The sequence below is a fragment of the Thamnophis sirtalis genome, unplaced genomic scaffold (assembly GCF_051295495.1).
Source record: "Thamnophis sirtalis isolate CommonGarterSnake01/CBP01778 unplaced genomic scaffold, rThaSir2_p1.2 scaffold_1, whole genome shotgun sequence".
In the NCBI taxonomy this organism is placed as follows: domain Eukaryota; kingdom Metazoa; phylum Chordata; class Lepidosauria; order Squamata; family Natricidae; genus Thamnophis; species Thamnophis sirtalis.
The window spans coordinates 53216291-53234733 of NW_028261381.1; the positions used below are offsets into that span (position 1 = coordinate 53216291).

The window sequence follows — 18443 nt, forward strand, 5'->3', positions numbered from 1 at the left end:
AAATCTCAGAGGATTTAGAGGAATAAGATCATACTTATTTGTCCTGACAAATAGTAGCATCCTTGTCAATATTGATCCTGGTCAAGACTCTCCAAATGCAACAAAAAGAGACAAAGAAAATTCTACTTAAGTTTGCATTGGTGCTAGTAATTCTTCTGAACTAACTCAGTGCATATAACTTCTGTCTGTCCAGCTGTCCGTCCATCCATCCAAATATATAATCCTGTTACAACTTGATATGACTATGGACATATCCTTCTTCCATCCTGCAAAAGTTTATTTTTATTTTCCCTTGTGAAAATCGTGGAACTGACTTTTGGAAGGCAGCTGCTCAAAGCAAGATCAGATACGCTTTGCTAAAATAAACTTGCTAAAATACTTAGAGTAAAACCTAAATAAATGTAACTCTTTAGTTAGCAATGCTGTTACAGCCTCCAGAGATTGCCAGCAAAATATCAACAATTAATTAAGCTGAAATACTAGGAGACTCTTGTTTATCTTGGCTAAATGACAACCAAAGAAACCAAATTTAAATGTTCCACAAACAGATTTACCAGCAAATAAGATATCATTTATAGCATGTGTAACAAACAGTTGCATTCTCAGTTCTGTCTCATCCATATTGATAGGAAAATTAAGTCATGTATATCAGGAGAATATAATGTAGTTGATCAGTTCTGGTATGCAGTTATCCAATTCACTGTTATCTGTCATGTGGTTAAAGTTTCTAAAAAAATAGCATATCATCATAATTAATTTATCTCATGGCACATATTCAGAGCCTTAATAATCATTTTGGACTGCCTTAAATTAGGTACAGAATAATGCTTTCCAATAGATATTGCTTGGATCATCCATGTAGCTTGTGACAGTCATCTCCTCAAATATTGCTAATCAGATTGACCATTTTGGAGTTTCCTCAGACATGGGCAAAATCACAACTTTTGTATCCTGTAATGTAACAATTGGGAGCAACTTCTTAGAATTTGATTAGAATGAGATGTAAGCCTAGAGTAAGGTGACCAGATTTTCAGATTGGTAAAGAGGGACACCTTTGAGCCGGGGGGGGGGGGGGCTTGATTAAAAATTTTATACGGAGCAACAAAAATTTTCATATAACGCAAAAATAGTATTGTGATTTTTTTTAATTCAACATAACTACAATTTACAAATATAAATTGTAACTGTTGCCAAACATCAAAATTTTGATCGCGTGACCATGAGGATGCTGCAATGGTCGCTAAGTGTGAAAATGGTCGCTAAGTGTGAAAAATGGTCATCAGTCACTTTTTTCAATGCCATTGTAACTTTGGTCATTAAGCCCATTATACCACCTTTCTTGCCACAGTTCCTAAGTGAATAACTGCAGCTGATAAGTTAGTAACATAAGTGAATCTGGTTTCCGCATTTGACTTTGTCAGAAGGTGATTATATGACCCCAGCACACTGAAACCTTCATAAATACGAATCTGTTGCCAAACATCAAAATTTTGATCGCGTGACCATGAGGATGCTGCAACGGTCGCTAAGTGTGAAAATGGTCGCTAAGTGTGAAAAATGGTCATCAGTCACTTTTTTCAATGCCATTGTAACTTTGGTCACTAAGCCCATTATATCACCTTTCTTGCCACAGTTCTTAAGTGAATAACTGCAGCTGATAAGTTAGTAACATAAGTGAATCTGGTTTCCCCATTTGACTTTGTCAAAAGGTGATTATATGGCCCCAGGACACTGAAACCATCATAAATACGAATCTGTTGCTAAACATCAAATTTTTGATCGCGTTGTCCCTTGTCTCCACTACTGTTTATTATAACTTTGGAAATACTGCTGAACAAAATACGGGGCTTGGAGGGTCTAAAGGGAATTAAGATTAGGCAGCAAGAATATAGAGTGCGTGCTTTCACGGATGACTTGGTTATAATATTAGATCAACCGCAGGAATCCAGTATGATCTTAATGAATACGATTAACCAATATGGTCAAGTGTCTGGCTTTAAAATAAATCTAGGGAAAACAAAAATATTAGCTATAAATATGAATACTAAACAAAAGGAAGAACTAGGAGGAATGATAGGATGTGAAACAGTTAAGAAGGTCAAATACTTGGGAGTTAATATCTCAACTTCAAATGGGAAATTATATAAGTATAATTATGAACCACTTTGGCATAGTATACAGACAGAGATGAAAAAATGGGACAAGTTGCAGTTATCTTTGTTGGGAAGAATAGCAGCAGTGAAAATGAATATCTTGCCTAAATTTTTATTTCTTTTCCAAATGCTACCTATACTTAAAAAAGATGTGAACCTGCTAGAATGGCAGAAGGGTATTAATAAATTTGTATGGGCAGGAAAGAAGCCGAGAGTAAAGCTAAGAATAATGCAAGATGTGCGTGAGAGGTTTGAAATTATCCAACCTAAAATTATATTATGATGCAGTAGTATTATCTGTAATTAGTGATTGGATTGACTTAACTAATGATAGGATACTTAATATCGAGGGACATGATTTGGTATATGGCTGGCATGCCTACCTGTTATACAACAAAAAAGTGGACAAAAACTTCAAAAGTCATATTTTAAGGAATGCTTTACTGCGGGTTTGGAAAAAATATCAATACAAATTAAATGACAAGATACCCATGTGGGCAATTCCTAGACACGCAATAGAAAATATGAACATAGCACAAAAACAGGATATAATTACCTACAGACAGCTTCTTACCCTAGAAAGGGGTGTATTACAACTAAAACCATTAGATGTATTAAAAGAGGAAAAGGTAATTCAAACATGGTTCCAGTATGGACAGCTACAGGCCAGGTGGAAAACAAATCAAAAAATGGTTTCATGCAAGTCGAGGATAATCTATTTAAACAAATAAGAGATCAAAGTTTAATGCATATAAAGAGGATATACAATGTATTAGTACAGATGGATTCTGAAACAGAACTAGTTAAAGATTGTATGATAAAGTGGGCTCAAAATATTGAAGAACCAATAATGTTGGATACATGGGAAACAATTTGGGTAAGAAATGTAAAATTTACACAAGCCCAAAACCTGAGAGAAAATTTTTACAAGATGTTCTATAGATGGCATTTAGATCCTAAAAAGTTGGCTTCTATGTATCCGAATTTACAACCCAAATGCTGGAGATGTGGTTCTCTCAATGCTACATATTTTCTCATATGGTGGACTTGCCAAAAGGTTAAGGCATTTTGGATAAAAATATGGTGGATTATGCAAAATGTTCTTTAAAAAAGGATAAAATTTACTCATCAGTTATTTTTGTTAGGTATAATTACCGACTGTACAGCGGTAGAGATTAACTTGATTTTGCACTTAATAACTGCAGCAAGACTATTGGTGGCACAATATTGGAAGAAGGAAGACTTGCCTACAATTCAAGAATGGACATTGAAAGTCACAAATTTAGCCGAGATGGCTAAAATATCTGCATATCTTAAGAACCACTCAAATGAGAGATATAAACGAGACTGGAAAAAATGGATTCATTTTATACAAAATAAATACGGGACTAAGAAATTCCAGATAGCTTATGCTTAAGATCAGGAATGATTTAAATTATTTAAAGTTAGTTTAGCAAGGAGGAACTAAGTTCAATGTAAAGATGTTATCAATTTCTTATTCTTTTTTCCAATATATTTTAGACTGTGTTTGTTAAAAATCTATACCGTGTACGGGTTCTGGGAAGTCGGGGCGGGGGGTAGGTTTTGGGGGCAGGGTGGGAGGGTGGGGGGAGGGATATATATCAGGTTTGACGAGATGTGTTAGATTTTAATGTAATTGGACCCCACATGTATACTGTTTTTTTTCTTATATTTTCATTGCTATTATTATTACTATTTTTTCTTTAAAACTAGGACATGTTAAGCATATTGACACGTAGGGGAAATACACCAAGGAGAGGAGGAGTGGGAAATAGAAGGGAGAAGAAAGATGGGAAGAGAAGGATAGGAGAGAGGGTAAGGGGGGAAGACGAGAAGGATAAGGAGGAGTGGATTGTAGAGAGAGGAGCAGTAGAAAGGGAGGGGAAGTAGAGTAGAAAAGGATGATGGAGGGAAGATAGAAAGTTGGAGGGTGGTAGAAGAAAGAGGTGTATGGAGAGCAGAAGAGCTATAATGGGTTTTTACTTTTCTGGGCATTGTTGACAAGAGGAACTGATGTAATTATTATTTAATACTATATGGTTTGGGCTATGTATAGTATACATGTGAGTGTGTGTTATGAAAATGGAAATGGAAATAAAAAAATATTCATTAAAAAAATTTTTTGATCGCGTGACCATGAGGATGCTGCAACGGTCGCTAAGTGTGAAAATGGTCACTAAGTGTGAAAAATGGTCATCAGTCACTTTTTTCAATGCCATTGTAACTTTGGTCACTAAGCCCATTATACCACCTTTCTTGCCACAGTTCCTAAGTGAATAACTGCAGCTGATAAGTTAGTAACATAAGTGAATCTGGTTTCCCCATTTGACTTTGTCAGAAGGTGATTATATGACCCCAGGACACTGAAACCATCATAAATACGAATCTGTTGCCAAACATCAAAATTTTGATCGCGTGACCATGAGGATGCTGCAACGGTCGCTAAGTGTGAAAAATGGTAATCAGTCACTGTTTTCAATGCCATTGTAACTTTGGTCACTAAACCCATTATACCACCTTTCTTGCCACAGTTCTTAAGTGAATAACTGTAGCTGGTATTTTGTATTTTGGATAGAATCTTTTTTTAAATAGCCTAAGACAATTTAAAAAAAGAATCCACACAGAATAAATTAAAGTAAAACATTTCAAACTATTCTTTCTATGCACAATATATTTCAAAGTATTGTGCATAGAATTTTTAAAAATGGTTTCACTTCAATTTATTTTGGATAGAATCTTTTTTTAAATAGTCTAAGACAATTTAAAAAAAGAATCCGCACAGAATAAATTTTAAAAAATCCTATGCACAATAAATAAAATATTATTTTAAAATACATTAAAAAAATAAAAGAAAAAAACCCAGCTCACTTACGAGCAGGCACAAGTGAGCACTCCAAGTCAATCCAGAATGATGTAGATGTTAATACAAAGAACTGAGCAAATTAAAATTGTGAAATTAGTCAGGGAAATATTTTTCAAAGAAACTTTGCCACCATTTTTTCCACACGAGCCGACCTCCAACCTCCGTGCCCCTCCCCTCCGGAAAATCCAGGAAGTAACACTCGCGGCTTCTCTAGCCAAGTATTTCCTGCAGCTCTATGGTACTTGGTGATTTTTTTCTTATAAAATGAGGTAAAAGGGGCGGGGGGGGTCTGTTTTCTTGCTTTAATGTTTTAATATCTTCAATGAAAGTACTGAGACAGAGAGAGGGATTAGATAGGGTGTCCTTTGTCTTGCCCCGGTTAGGATTTGTAAGCAAATCCACTGGGCTTTCAACATGAAGCCAGAAAATCGGGACTTTTTAAAAATGCCCCAGGACATGGGACAAATTGTTATAAATCATGACTGTCCCGCTGAAATCGGGACATCTGGTCACCTTAGCCTAGAGTAAAATAAGATGTAAGCCTGGTGGCTGTGCTTTGTAGATTATGTTTTATGACTTAATGATGTATGAGCTCAACAATTTCATATTAAACAAGTCATGATTAACACTGTGTCTAAGCAAAATATTTGGAAGGATTAAAAGCAAACCACACTGACCCAAGCACCCTCAATCTGATGCCTTCCAGATGTATTGAGACTAAAAATCTGAATTCCTGCCAAAGAGGAAGCAGAGTGGGTTTTTTTTTTTTTTTTTTTTTTTTTTTTGAGATGCTGGCTTTTAGAAGATTTTTGAAATTAGGCCAGCATCAGAATTCTAGACTCATAGATTGTCCACCCTTGAGATAAATAATGGAACATATACTTATGTATGTCCAATTACACTTGGCTAATAAATAATTCTATTCTACTCTACTCTACTCTACTCTACTCTACTCTATTCTACTCTATTCACTTATTTAGCTGGTAATTTCTTGTAGGCTATATACTACCTCTGCTCTCTTTCCCTTTGCTCTTACAGTTGTACTTGTTCTAAGCAATGAAGTGATTCCAGCAAGCTTTACCAATGGTGAGATAGATTGGAAGTTATAATTCTTCTGGAAGGCAGAAAGTTATCTGCTCTTGGGCTAAAGAATTTAAGGACATGATAAGCAGTGTTTTGGACCAAAGAAATCCAAGGACTAAAAGCATTACCAAACCAGAAATTAAAGCCAAAGATGATTCTGAGCGAAATATACATGACTGACTCTTGACACCTACATCACTCTTAATTACTCAATAAATTGAAAATGCTAAAGTAGTCAGTCTTGGACTGGATTGATTACAGACTCTGCAAATGCCGTCTACATTTTAATTGTCGCATTTCAAAAATAATTCATTTTTAAATTAAACATTACTTTTTAAAAAATTATTTTTCCAGTGACCCACTATTTCAGATGCAGCTGTCCCTAAGATTTATTATGCAAGTCCCCTAAAGCAGAGGCACTCAACTTCAATAGTATTGGAAGTGTGTCCAGATTTTTCATGGCATCAGGGGTCCCTTCTAGAATGTATTTTGGGGAAAGCTTTCAACAGTTTTAGAAGTGAAGTAGGTGTCTTATGTATTTGCAAATGTTAAGACATCAATGTTGCCTTTAAACTGCTTTAAACCACACCCCCAACTGAAAAAATCTGGAAGCCACTGAATGGCTGATGGGCCATATGTGGACTCCATTTTGTTTTTACCTCTGCCTTCACATTTGGATGTATAGGAGGCAGTTTGGATTTACTGTCAGATCTCTAGGTTAAGCACAGATCACCATGGATTTATACTTCCTCACTTGTTAACAAGAGAAGCAAAAACATTCCCTTCATGAGAATATATATATATATATTTATTTATAAAATGTCTATTCCATTGCAATTCAAAAAGTCACAGCAGTACAATAAAATCAGCATCCATTCCAAAAAGCTGGAGCAACATACAATAACAATACATTCACATGATAGCATCACCCCTTTTAAACAGTTAAAACAACTCCAGAAGAGTTAAGTCTTAAACTTCTCCAGAAGTTGCACACATTAGGGCAAATCTGTCCTTTCAAGCCAGAGTATACTCTGGTTTCTCTTCAGATCGTATAAATCTTTCGCCTTTTTTTCAAGCCATTTTATAGCATAGGGGACAAAGCAGGGAATTCCTATTCTTGGCCTTAGCCCCCGCCCTCGCCCCCGCCTTTGCTGAAATGAGGGACTATCAGCATTTTTTTTCTTTATGCTTTACTGCATAAGTTAGGAGCAAACTTTAAATTGCTCCCTAAAATCTAGTGCCATGCAGTATGGGGTCCATTACATAGTTTGTGGAGTCTAATGCTAGTTATTAAGCAAGGTAACATCAAATACAAGCTGGGGGGAAATGATCTAAAAGATGATCTACACTAAGGTGACCAGATTTTCAGATTTGTAAAGAGGGACACCTTTGACCAGGGGGGGAGGGGGGGTTTGATTAAAAATTTTATACGGAGCAACAAAATTTTTCATACAACGCAAAAATAGTATTGTAATGTTTTTTTTATTTCAACATAACTACAATTTACAAATATAAATTGTAACTGTTGCCAAACATCCGAATTTTGATCACATGACCATGAGGATGCTGCAACGGTCGCTAAGTGTGAAAAATGGTCATCAGTCACTTTTCTCAATGCCATTGTAACTTTGGTCACTATATCACCTTTCTTGCCACAGTTCTTAAGTGAATAAATGCAGCTGATAAATTAGTAACATAAGTGAATCGGGTTTCCCCATTTGACTTTGTCAAAAGGTGATTATATGACCCCAGGACACTGAAACTATCATAAATACGAATCTGTTGCCAAACATCAAAATTTTGATCGCGTGACCATGAGGATGCTGCAACGGTCGCTAAGTGTGAAAATGGTCGCTAAGTGTGAAAAATGGTCATCAGTCACTTTTTTCAATGCCATTGTAACTTTGGTCACTTATACCACCTTTCTTGCCACAGTTCTTAAGTGAATCTTAAGTGAAGATGTTATATCTTAAGTGAATCTTAAGTCTTAAGTGAAGATGTTATACAGTAGAACCTCTGGTCACGAACGCTTCTGACCAAAATATTCACATTCTCCCCCTCCCCCCCCCACTGCTGATTTCCCCTTCTGCACCATTTTTTTTGTAAGCGCCAAATTTCCAAAATTAGGTTTGATTCATGACCAAATCAGTTTGCGACCAATGTTATGGAACAAATTATGGTTGTGACCAGAGGTTCTACTGTATTCATACCTTTACATACTCTATATCACCTCAAAATGTTGCACAGCCTTCATAAGTTTCTAATACAGATAAAATTAAATACAACATCAAAACCATAAAAAAGTAAAATTAACCTGGCTGGAAAATCCTATGCCTGTCTTGCTATTATTACTGACACACTTGCTGCAGTATTTGATGGCTAAAAGAAAAAAAATATTGTTAAAGTGTGTATTATGTTCACTCCCATGTCTTGTCTGCTGCGTTATTTTGAATTCATTAAAAGAGCTTATTTTACATCAAATCCCTCTCATATTATTCTCCTATGTTCAATAAGCCCTAAGAGACAGCATACTATACATGAAATTCCTGTAACTGTATATTTAATAAATTGTGGAGCTGAGTTTATCCAATTAACTCAGTTTTTGGACTTGAGTAATCACATACAATAAAGGAAATAAAACTATTTAGAATGAAGTGTAGTTGGCTATTTGTGATTAAGGGTGTCATGCAGAAACAATTATAGTTTTGATCAGGAAAATATCCTAAAAAAACCCTTTTGTTCTTTCAGGTTTTTTTTAATGATTTTTCCATGGCACATCACATATTGTTTTGAATAAAAAAAACAGCAGCTGCACATTTTTAAAAACCTACATTATTTTAAAATGCATTAAAAAATAAAAGAAAAAAACCCAGCACACTTACCAGCAGGCAGAAACTCCAAGTCAATATTTTTCAAAGAAGTCCTCCAACCTCTGTGCCCCTCCCATCCGGAAAATCCAGGAAGTAACACTGGCGACCTCTCTAGCCATTTCCTGCAGCTCTATGGTACTAGATCATTTTTTTCTTATAAAATGAGGTGAACGCGACCGGCGCGGGGGGGGGGGGAGGTCTGTTTTGTTGCTTTAACGTTTTAATATCTTCAATGAAAGTACTGAGACAGAGAGAGAGAGGGATTAGACAGGATGTCTTTTGTCTTGCCCCGGTTAGGATTTCTTAAGCAAATCCACTGGGCTTTCAACATGAAGCCAGAAAATCAGGACTTTTTTAAAAGGCGGAGGGACACGGGAAAAATTGTTATAAAGCGTGCTTGTCACGCTGAAATCGGTACGTCTGGTCACCCTAATCTACACTCTGTCAAAGACCTAGGAATACTCATTTTGAAAGATCTAAGCCCCAGAGCTCACTGTAACATTGCCAAAAAGGCATTCAGAATTGTCAACCTTATTTTATGTAGTTTTCTCTCTGGTAACGCTATGCTGCTAACTAAGGCATACAAAACCTTTGCCAGACCTATACTTGAATACTGGTCACCTGCCTGAAACCCACACTGAATTTCAGACATTAAAACATTAGAGAGGGACCAGAGGTATTTTACAAGAATAGTACTCAACTCCTCTGCTCGTAATAAAATTCCGTATACTACCAGGCTTGAAATTTTAGGCCTGGATAACCTTGAAGTACGCTGACTACGTTCCGACCTAAGCTTAGTGCACAAGATAATCTGCCATAATGTCCTACCTGTTAATGACTACTTTTACTTCAACTGCAATAACACAAGGGTTATCAATAGATACAAAATAAATGTAATCCGTTCAAATCTTGATTGCAGGAAAAGCAATTTCAGCAATAGAGTAGTAAATGTGTGGAACACCCTACCTGATCCTGTTGTTAGTTCCTCTAACCCCCATACCTTTTACCTTAAGCTGTCTACCGGTGACCTTACACATTTCTTAAGAGGTCCCTAAGGGGACATGCATAAGCGCGCCAGCATGCCTACTGTCCCTGTCCTACTGTCCCCATTTATATGTACTCTTTTTATGTGCTTATGGCTATGTTTTGCTTATTTATATCCATTTATTTGTGCCATTTTTAAATGTGCTTCCATACTTGTTTCCTTGTACTTGTTGAAAAATAAATAAATAAAGGTTTATACATATTTTATGTAAAATATCCATTTTGTATTTTTATTTCTAAGTTAACTTTAAAGGTAACCACAAGTAGAATGCACTGCAGTTGTCCAGCCAAGTAGCGAGGAGGGCATGAGTTACCATGGCCTTTGCCTGCCATTCAGCAATAGTCCGGCGTCCAGGAGGACTTCCAAATCCTAAATCTATCTCCTCAGGAACACAGTAATTCAAGAGACAACACTGGGGCAGACAGAGAGCCTCAATGAACAAATAGATCTGCTTAAGTCAAATTTCAGCATTTTTCATGCCACTCGGATACCTAACAACTGCCAAGATACAGCATAAGACTTTGAAAGCACCATTCATTCAACCTGGGTGGTGATAAAAATTAATTATCAACATATTGATATTGCACTTTGAAACAGTGATTTCATCCAGTGATGTATTGAGGAGAGGACAAACCTTAAGCTATTCTACAAATGATCAGGCTGGCCACTCTTCCCCTAGACTGAAGTGGCCCACTGAAGGAGAGGAGCCACTGAAAACAATACTCCTAATCTTTAACTTCCTCCGCTGACCACCTAAAAAGATAACATGATCAATAATACTGAAGACATTTGAGTTTAGTAGCACCAGACAGGTATAATTTCTTCTAGGGCACTCTGGGAATGGTTCTCATCACTCTTTTAACAATCTTCCCAGAAAAGGAAGATTTAATGACTGTTAGATAGTTTTTAAGTATGACCAAATCCAGGGAAGAGTTTGGAAAGGGTTTGGAAAGGCAGATTTCTAAGTTGGTAATATTGCCATCATCGCCAAACCAGGCTTGATAATATATGCCATTTTCTCTAGACTCCTGTTCATAATCTTAGAATTCTGGTTAAAAAGTAATAATCCACAAATACAAAATTAGAGGTCTATTTCAATTTTCCACTAGGGGGCACTGGTGGGAAAAAAATCTGTGCTCCAGGCTGCTAATCCCAAACTATTGACTTTTCACATGCATTCTGTACCTTACCTTTACGTTCTGCTTCTGAACTGACAGAAAGGTGAGGAGATCCTGCAGAGGTTTCAGCCCCAGCTCAACATGGCCAAAGATAAGATCACAAGTATTTTAATGAAAAGCTTCTAAAGGATGCCAGGCTGTCTACCCATACACGGAAGTTCATTCATCATTATATCATTATGGTTGAATTTATATCTATGTAAGAGTCACTCCAGTATATCATATGAAAGAGTGAATTAATTGCCATCCAACATGATGTAGAGTCATTGAAAAAAGATTTAGCTGTTTTTCTTCAAATACAATATCGGGCCCCAAGTACTCCCACTAAAGTTCTGGCAGAAGATTTGATTAACTCCCATTCGCAGGATAAGGAAAAGGAAATAGAGCAAAGAGCCAGAGAAACAGTTAAAGAGACAGATAAAAGGAGGTAGTCCTCTCAGAAAAACAGTCCCCCCACCAGACAAGGCAACAAGAGGAAAAGGTATCAATAAAGAAGAAATCAGAAAAGAATCCCTCCCTCAATTACAACAATCACATTGCTCACTACAAACTCAAAGGATAGCGTTTAGAATCCATTTGAACGGACTTAATTATGGACGTTGGAATTCCAGAAGTGCAATATTAAATTCCCTAAGCCAGCTTCTTCACTGTCACAGGGGCATTGATCTCACCACCCTTCAGGCCTTCCCAAAGCCCTTAAAACCTGGCTGTTCTGACAGGTCTGGGGCTGACGAGTTCCCATCCCCGCTCGAACTGTATGGCTGTTGATTGCTTTTAAACTCTTTTGTAGCTGCTTGTTTTGTCGTCTTTCCCCTTGTTTGTATTCCCTCCTTTTGATTTGTGAGCCGCCCTGAGTCCCTCCGGGAATAGGGCAGCATATAAATGCAATAAATCTCAATCTCAATCTCAATCTCCATGCTGTGGAGTGGTTACCTGAGGCCCCAAATTGGAAGCAGATCCTTCTGTCTTTCAAACAGCCCACCATACCACATATGTTATTCAAGATGAAGGCATATTTAGCCTCCTTCCAAATCTTTCCCATCAGAGTCTTTGGTGAGGAAAGGGTAATTCCGTTAATAGCTAACGTGCGAGCCTCCAAGGTGAATGGCACCACCTCATTTTCAACCTTGGAAAAGAAAGAGAATGATAGTGGGAGTCAACCAGTCTTGCCCGGAGAAGAGATACTTAACAGCACAGAAGCTGGCCTCATTAACACTTTTGGTGCTCTCCCAAGGAAAGAACAAGACAATATATATATACAAGTTAGAAAATTTAAAGAAATCTTTATTGGTCACAATGGACACAGCAGAGCCACTTATAGACCTAGTTTCCCCTATAATTGAGCCTCTCACTTCCCCCTAGAGGACAAGAGATTACATGAATACAAGATCATAGAAAATAGAAGCCAAGACCCTATTAGAGACCCCAGTAGAGATGGAGATGTTTTCATCCCTGTGTGAAAATCCCATGATACCTTCAGCACTGCCAGCTCCAAACCAAGATACTGAGAGTCGACTCACGTCAGAGCCACCATTGCAAAAAATGAAAGATGACCTAATAACGCCTTGCCCTACAACCAGAGAAGAGGCTTCGGAATGGCAAGCTCTGCTAGCTGGTACTGAAACCTCTTACCCTGAACAAGTTTCTCAAGAGTGTTCACATGACCTAGACGGGTCCTCCCTATTTTTAAAGAAGACCAATTCGGTGTGCGATACACCTCAATCCATGGTAATAACCAGACAACTTCCCTTTGTATAAATCAAGTTTCCTGATGAGCTCCAAAAGTTGATCCACTTTCCCTTATAACCTGGAATATAGCAGGTTGGTCTGTCCCATCAAAAGACCAACTGTTTTTTGTTTTTTTTTAAATATATTTTATTCATTTTCACATTCCATTTTGCAATCACTTATATACAGGGTATTTGCTATAAGAATAGAAAAAGATTAAAAAAAAAAAAAACACAACTCATCATTCACAACCCCACCTGACACTTCCTCCATACACCCCATCCACCCCCTCCAACTTTCCTTTCTCCCTCTAACACTCCCCTCCTATTTCCCTTTCCCCTCAAACCTTCCTTCTCCCCTTACTCCCAACACGCCCTCCTTACATTCCCCTTACTCCTTCCTTACTCCTCCCTCTTCTTTCCCTCTACCTCCCTCCTTGGTGTATGCCTTTATTCAAGTGTTGTTTAATCTGATAAAAAGTAAAATAAACCAAGGAAAAAAAAATATAAAGAAAGAAAAGAAAAAAGAAAAAACAACAACCGTATATAAGTACATTCTTGTTCTTATTGAGACTATGTTAACACCCACCCACCCACCCCCCATAAATCCCCATCCCTAATCCTCCCGACCTCCCAGGGCCCACACCTGGCACTGCCTTCTGTCTAAAGTATCTTGTGTACGTATGGATTAAAAATAAAAGTAATATATTAAAGGAAAGAAAAACAAGAAAAAAGAAAGAAAAGAAAGGAAAAAAGAAAAGAGAAAAAAGCAAAAGGAAAAAAAAAGAAAAAGAACTCTTTGTGTTGAGCTCAGCCCCCCATCTTTATCTATGCTTAAATAGTGTAGGTCATTCTATCTATATTTTATTCTCGTCTCTTACTTCTTTGTTATTTACCCCAACCTCCTGTAGACTCTCCCGTTCCTCTTCCTTAACCTTGTATTCAGATAAACATTTATACAAATTTGTGTAGGCATCAATATACAGTCTAGCTCAAAAATAATCCCTTCCGGTAAAATTTAAGCAACGTGGATCATGCCACATATTCAAATATTACTTTACAGAAGAATAATCAAACTTTCCCTTCTAATAGAATTTAAACAGCATAAATAATCTTTCTTAACCTTATTTTCAAACAGTAATTCAAAATAATCTAACCAAACTTTCCCTTCTTAGTAAAGTTTAAGCAGCGTGGATCAAGTATTACTTTACACAAAAATCAATTTACATTCTATCTTAAGATGATCCCAACCGGCTTTCTCTTCTATTAGGATTTAAAGAACGTAAATCATTCCGCATGCATTTTACCCTCATCCCTTGCTTGTCTAATATTTACCACTATCAAATTTATGCAGACATTAGTTTATGATCTAGCTCAGAGTAATTTCACCCAACTTTCCCTTCTAATAAGAATTGAATAGCATGGATCATTCCACATATTCAAATAATACTTTCAACAAGAGTCAGTTAACCTTCTGTTTTAAAGTAATCCCTTCTAACAGAATTTAAACAACATAAATCATTCCGCATTCATTTTACATATATACAATCAATATCACCCCACCAATAAGTTCCGCTTTTTCTACCGGAGAGAGGTCGCAAAGACCAACTGTTTTTTGACTATATATCACAATTTGACATCCTCTTCTTGCAGGAAACCTGGGCCTCCACAGAGATTCAGTTAGATGGCTATTGGGTTAACTCAATTCCGGCTGTCCCAAGCAAGGTGGGGGGAAGAGCTAAAGGGGGTATTGTGACATTAGTTAATACATCCTTGCATTTTAAATGTGTACCACTGCCACCTTTCCAGTCATGGGTTGTAACTGCATTACTCTTATTTAAACAGGTGGAGATTTTACTTTTCAATATCTATATTCCTCCACTTAATAAGAATAATGTGATTAACAAGATTTGGGACAGCATAGAAGATGTTATTCTTGGCTGTTCAGCCAAAGCTGCAATAGTTATAGGGGGGGACTTAAACGCTAGGATGGGTCCAAATGATCAAGCATTATATAAGCAGTTTAAGATTCACTATGATGAAAATGTAACAGATGAATCTTTGCATGCCAGACAATTTAAAGATCCTAAAGCTAATCGGGCAGGCTTATGTGTAAGACAAATGACTAAACGTTTGGATCTTTGTATCCTTAACGGGTCCTCATGGGGCAACTTCCCAACAGAATATATTTACTGGGGAGCAGGAAGAAAATCCACAGTTGACTACTGGATAATATCATATGACCTCCTGAAGTTCTTACAGAAGATGGAGGTAGACTCGTGATTGGAAAGTGATCATAATACAATACTCCTTATTCTCACATTGCACCAGAATTCTCTAAGGGCAGGCATAGCCTACCTACCCAGGTTAGAGACTCAAAATACCCAGGTAAAAATTAAATGGAACGAGAAAAATGCTAAGGAAGTTACCAAATGGATGTTAGCCCCTGAAACCATAGAGTTACGTGCATCTCTACTAAGAAATAACTGTGGGGGATCTTACCTAGAGGGGTTTGAATCCTTAATTTTAAATTTGAATTCGGTTCTCAGTAACAGATCACTAGCTCACCCCAAAATGCTAGTTTCAAAAAACAAAAAATGGTTTGATAGAGATTGCGTTCAACTAAAAAAGATATATAATGAGGAATACAAGAAAAGTAAAAGTGCCCCCTCCGAGGAGCACATTTACTACTTAAAGCAGCTGAAAGCACAATATAAGAACCTTCTAAAAGAAAAGAAAAGTGCGGCCCTGAAGGAGTCTTGGCATAGACTAATTACGGCAGTCAGGACAAAAAATACATCCCTTTTTTGGTACATCACCAGGAGACTGGGAAAACCTCCCCTACCCCCAACAAATCAGGTTCCAATTCATGCCTGGGAAGAGTACTTTAGGGAGCTTTATACAGATCCGGACTATGTAACCAAGGAGAGCCAAGCTAGTTTGGACCAAACTCCTTACTGGCCCCCTGTTACACCAGAAGAGATATCCCGGCTGATTGGAGCCCTAAAGGCTAATAAGGCAACCGGAGCTGATAATGTCCTGCCAGAAATAATTAAAAAGAACACCAGTTGGTGGGCTCCACTTTTAGCATCACTGTTTACATTTATAGACAAAACAGGCCATATGCCTAGAGATTGGGAAGTGGCAATTATCATACCAATTTATAAAAAAGGGAATAGAAATGACCCAGGCAACTACAGACCCATTAGTCTTCTAAACGTTATTAGTAAACTGTATGCCAAACACCTAAATTATAAACTTCAAGATTGGCTAATTTCAGGGGGGATAATCAAAGATGAACAAGCCAGTTTTAGAGAAGGAAGATCGACGGTGGATCATATTTTGGTACTCCACCATTTAGTACAAAAATACACACATAAAAAAATCCTCTCTTTTTGTGGCCTTCCTGGATTTTAAACAGGCCTTCAATTCAATATCCAGGATCACCCTCTGGGAGAAGTTAAAATGCACCACTATCGATAAACGCCTCCTCTTCCTCATACAAAAATTGTATGCCAATTCCACCCTGAAAGTGAAGTGCAATCCCCAAGGGAGTTTAACTGGCTCAGTAAGGGTACAAAAAGGGGTACGGCAGGGTTGCATCCTGTCCCACTCCCTCTTCAACTTCTATATTAATCCCCTGATTGATCTTTTACAGAACCATGATTTCCATCCTCCTAATCTAGCACAACACAAAGTGCCAATTCTCTTATATGCTGATGACGCCGCTATCATTTCACAAACCTCCATAGACTAAAGAGAGCAATTAGGGCAACACTCGGCTATTGCAGGCAAAACAAGCTGGTCCTTAACTTCGATAAATCAAAAATTTTAGTTTTTGCTAAAAGACCAAGCCAATGGAAATTGGAAGGATATAGTTTAGAACAGGTTAGAACGTTTAGATACCTTGGTGTGGTTTTCCACTCGCTAGGGACATGGAAGGCACACCTGGATCACACATTGCAAGTAGCCATTAGGTCCTCAAATGCAATCAAACATTTCTTTTATACAGGTGGAGGTCAATTAGTACCTGCTGCCTTAAAGCTTTTTGAGGCCAAAATATTGGCACAAATTCTTTACGGGGCACAAACAGGAATCCTTGCAAAGAGAGACTTGTTAGAAACCATACAAACAAAATTCCTGCGATCCATCTTAGCTGCACCCAATGGAGTTAAGAATTGAGACAGGCATGCTTCAAATTCAAGTAAGAGCCTGGAAGATGATGATCATTTATTGCATTTCTTTCCAGAGGGACTGTCCCCACTAGTGTTGACTGACAATTTCCCTTCCCCCTGAAAACAAGCAATTGATCACAAGCTGGGCTCTTATGGGCTCTCACCATTATTCTTAATGTCCCTAGGCTTTGAGCAAGCAAAGCAAGTAGTAATCAATAGAATGAGGGACATGGAGTTCCAAGAACTAAATAGGTTGCCTCTCCACAGTAGGGACAGAATCAAACAGGGTGTGTGGGAATCGGCAAGATTAGATATCTTGACCTGATGTCTCCAAAACAAAGAATAGCTTTCTTCAGAGCCAGATTTAACATTCTTCCTTCAGCACTCCTCCAGGGCAGGTATAAGAGAACACCTATAGCCGAATGCGTTTGTATATGTGGTAAAGGAGAAGTGGAAGATAATTCACATGTACTATTACACTGCAAGCTATACAGAGCTTGTAGGTCTGCACATATTCTCCCCTTATTAGAGAGATTGCCAGGGAGGGCAGACAATTTTTATCTAGGCTTTCTCCTCCAGGACACTAACCCGGTTACCACGTATGCAGTGGCAAAGTTCTGTGCTGCTGCAATGTCCATAAGAAAAAAATTGGCTACAGAAGTATAGTACCATCTTGTACCAATTATCTGGACATACCTTTAACAATCTTTGGACCATTATGTTATTATCCACTTTTAATGTCAATACTTTTTAATTATATTTTAATGTTAGTATTTTTTTAATATAGTGTAAAAACTAATGTATATTGCTGGTCTTTGACCGTACTAAAGATCTTATTTACTATGAAAGAGTGAACATTAACAATGTCCTTTTCCTTCTTGCACTGCTTTCAAAGCAAGGATGGTTGTCTGTTGTGAACAGGACAGAGTATTGCATTAGTACTAATTCTATGGCTAGATGCAGGCTTTGTCATGTTTAGAGAAGACCTACTATTTAATTTTAATGGGCCCCTTCTAAGTATAATTAAATACAGATTGTACCCACAGCATTTGCCAAGTATTTTTCACAAAACAAGAAAAAAAGGGCATGGAAGGATTAAAAATATCTTTAAAATTGAATAAATATAGTAAATAAACAATACATGATTTGAATTGTACATGATGCCAATTGATTTAATACTAACCATGCACATTGGCATACATTTCGTATGTACTGATACTGCCCAAATGTAAGACACACACAAATTCTTTATATCTAGCAAACATTAACACACTTCTAGTCAGCCACAAACTTTCATCTAAACTAAGGTCTGATCAGCATAATATTGA

At 37.4% G+C, this 18443-nt stretch overlaps 1 protein-coding gene across 2 annotated transcripts in view; it reads right to left on the bottom strand.

The window, feature by feature from the left end:
* Positions 1-528: 528 nt before the first annotated feature.
* Positions 529-18443, bottom strand: part of RALB (RAS like proto-oncogene B) — a 46397-nt gene continuing 28482 nt past the window's right edge. The window contains exon 6 of one of the 2 annotated variants that reach the window (XR_015696292.1): positions 529-727. The gene's annotated coding sequence lies outside the window, so the exon portion shown is untranslated. Of the gene's footprint in view, positions 728-7583; positions 9232-18443 lie in introns of those variants that run through there. The other variant, XR_015696291.1, reaches the window with a different exon arrangement.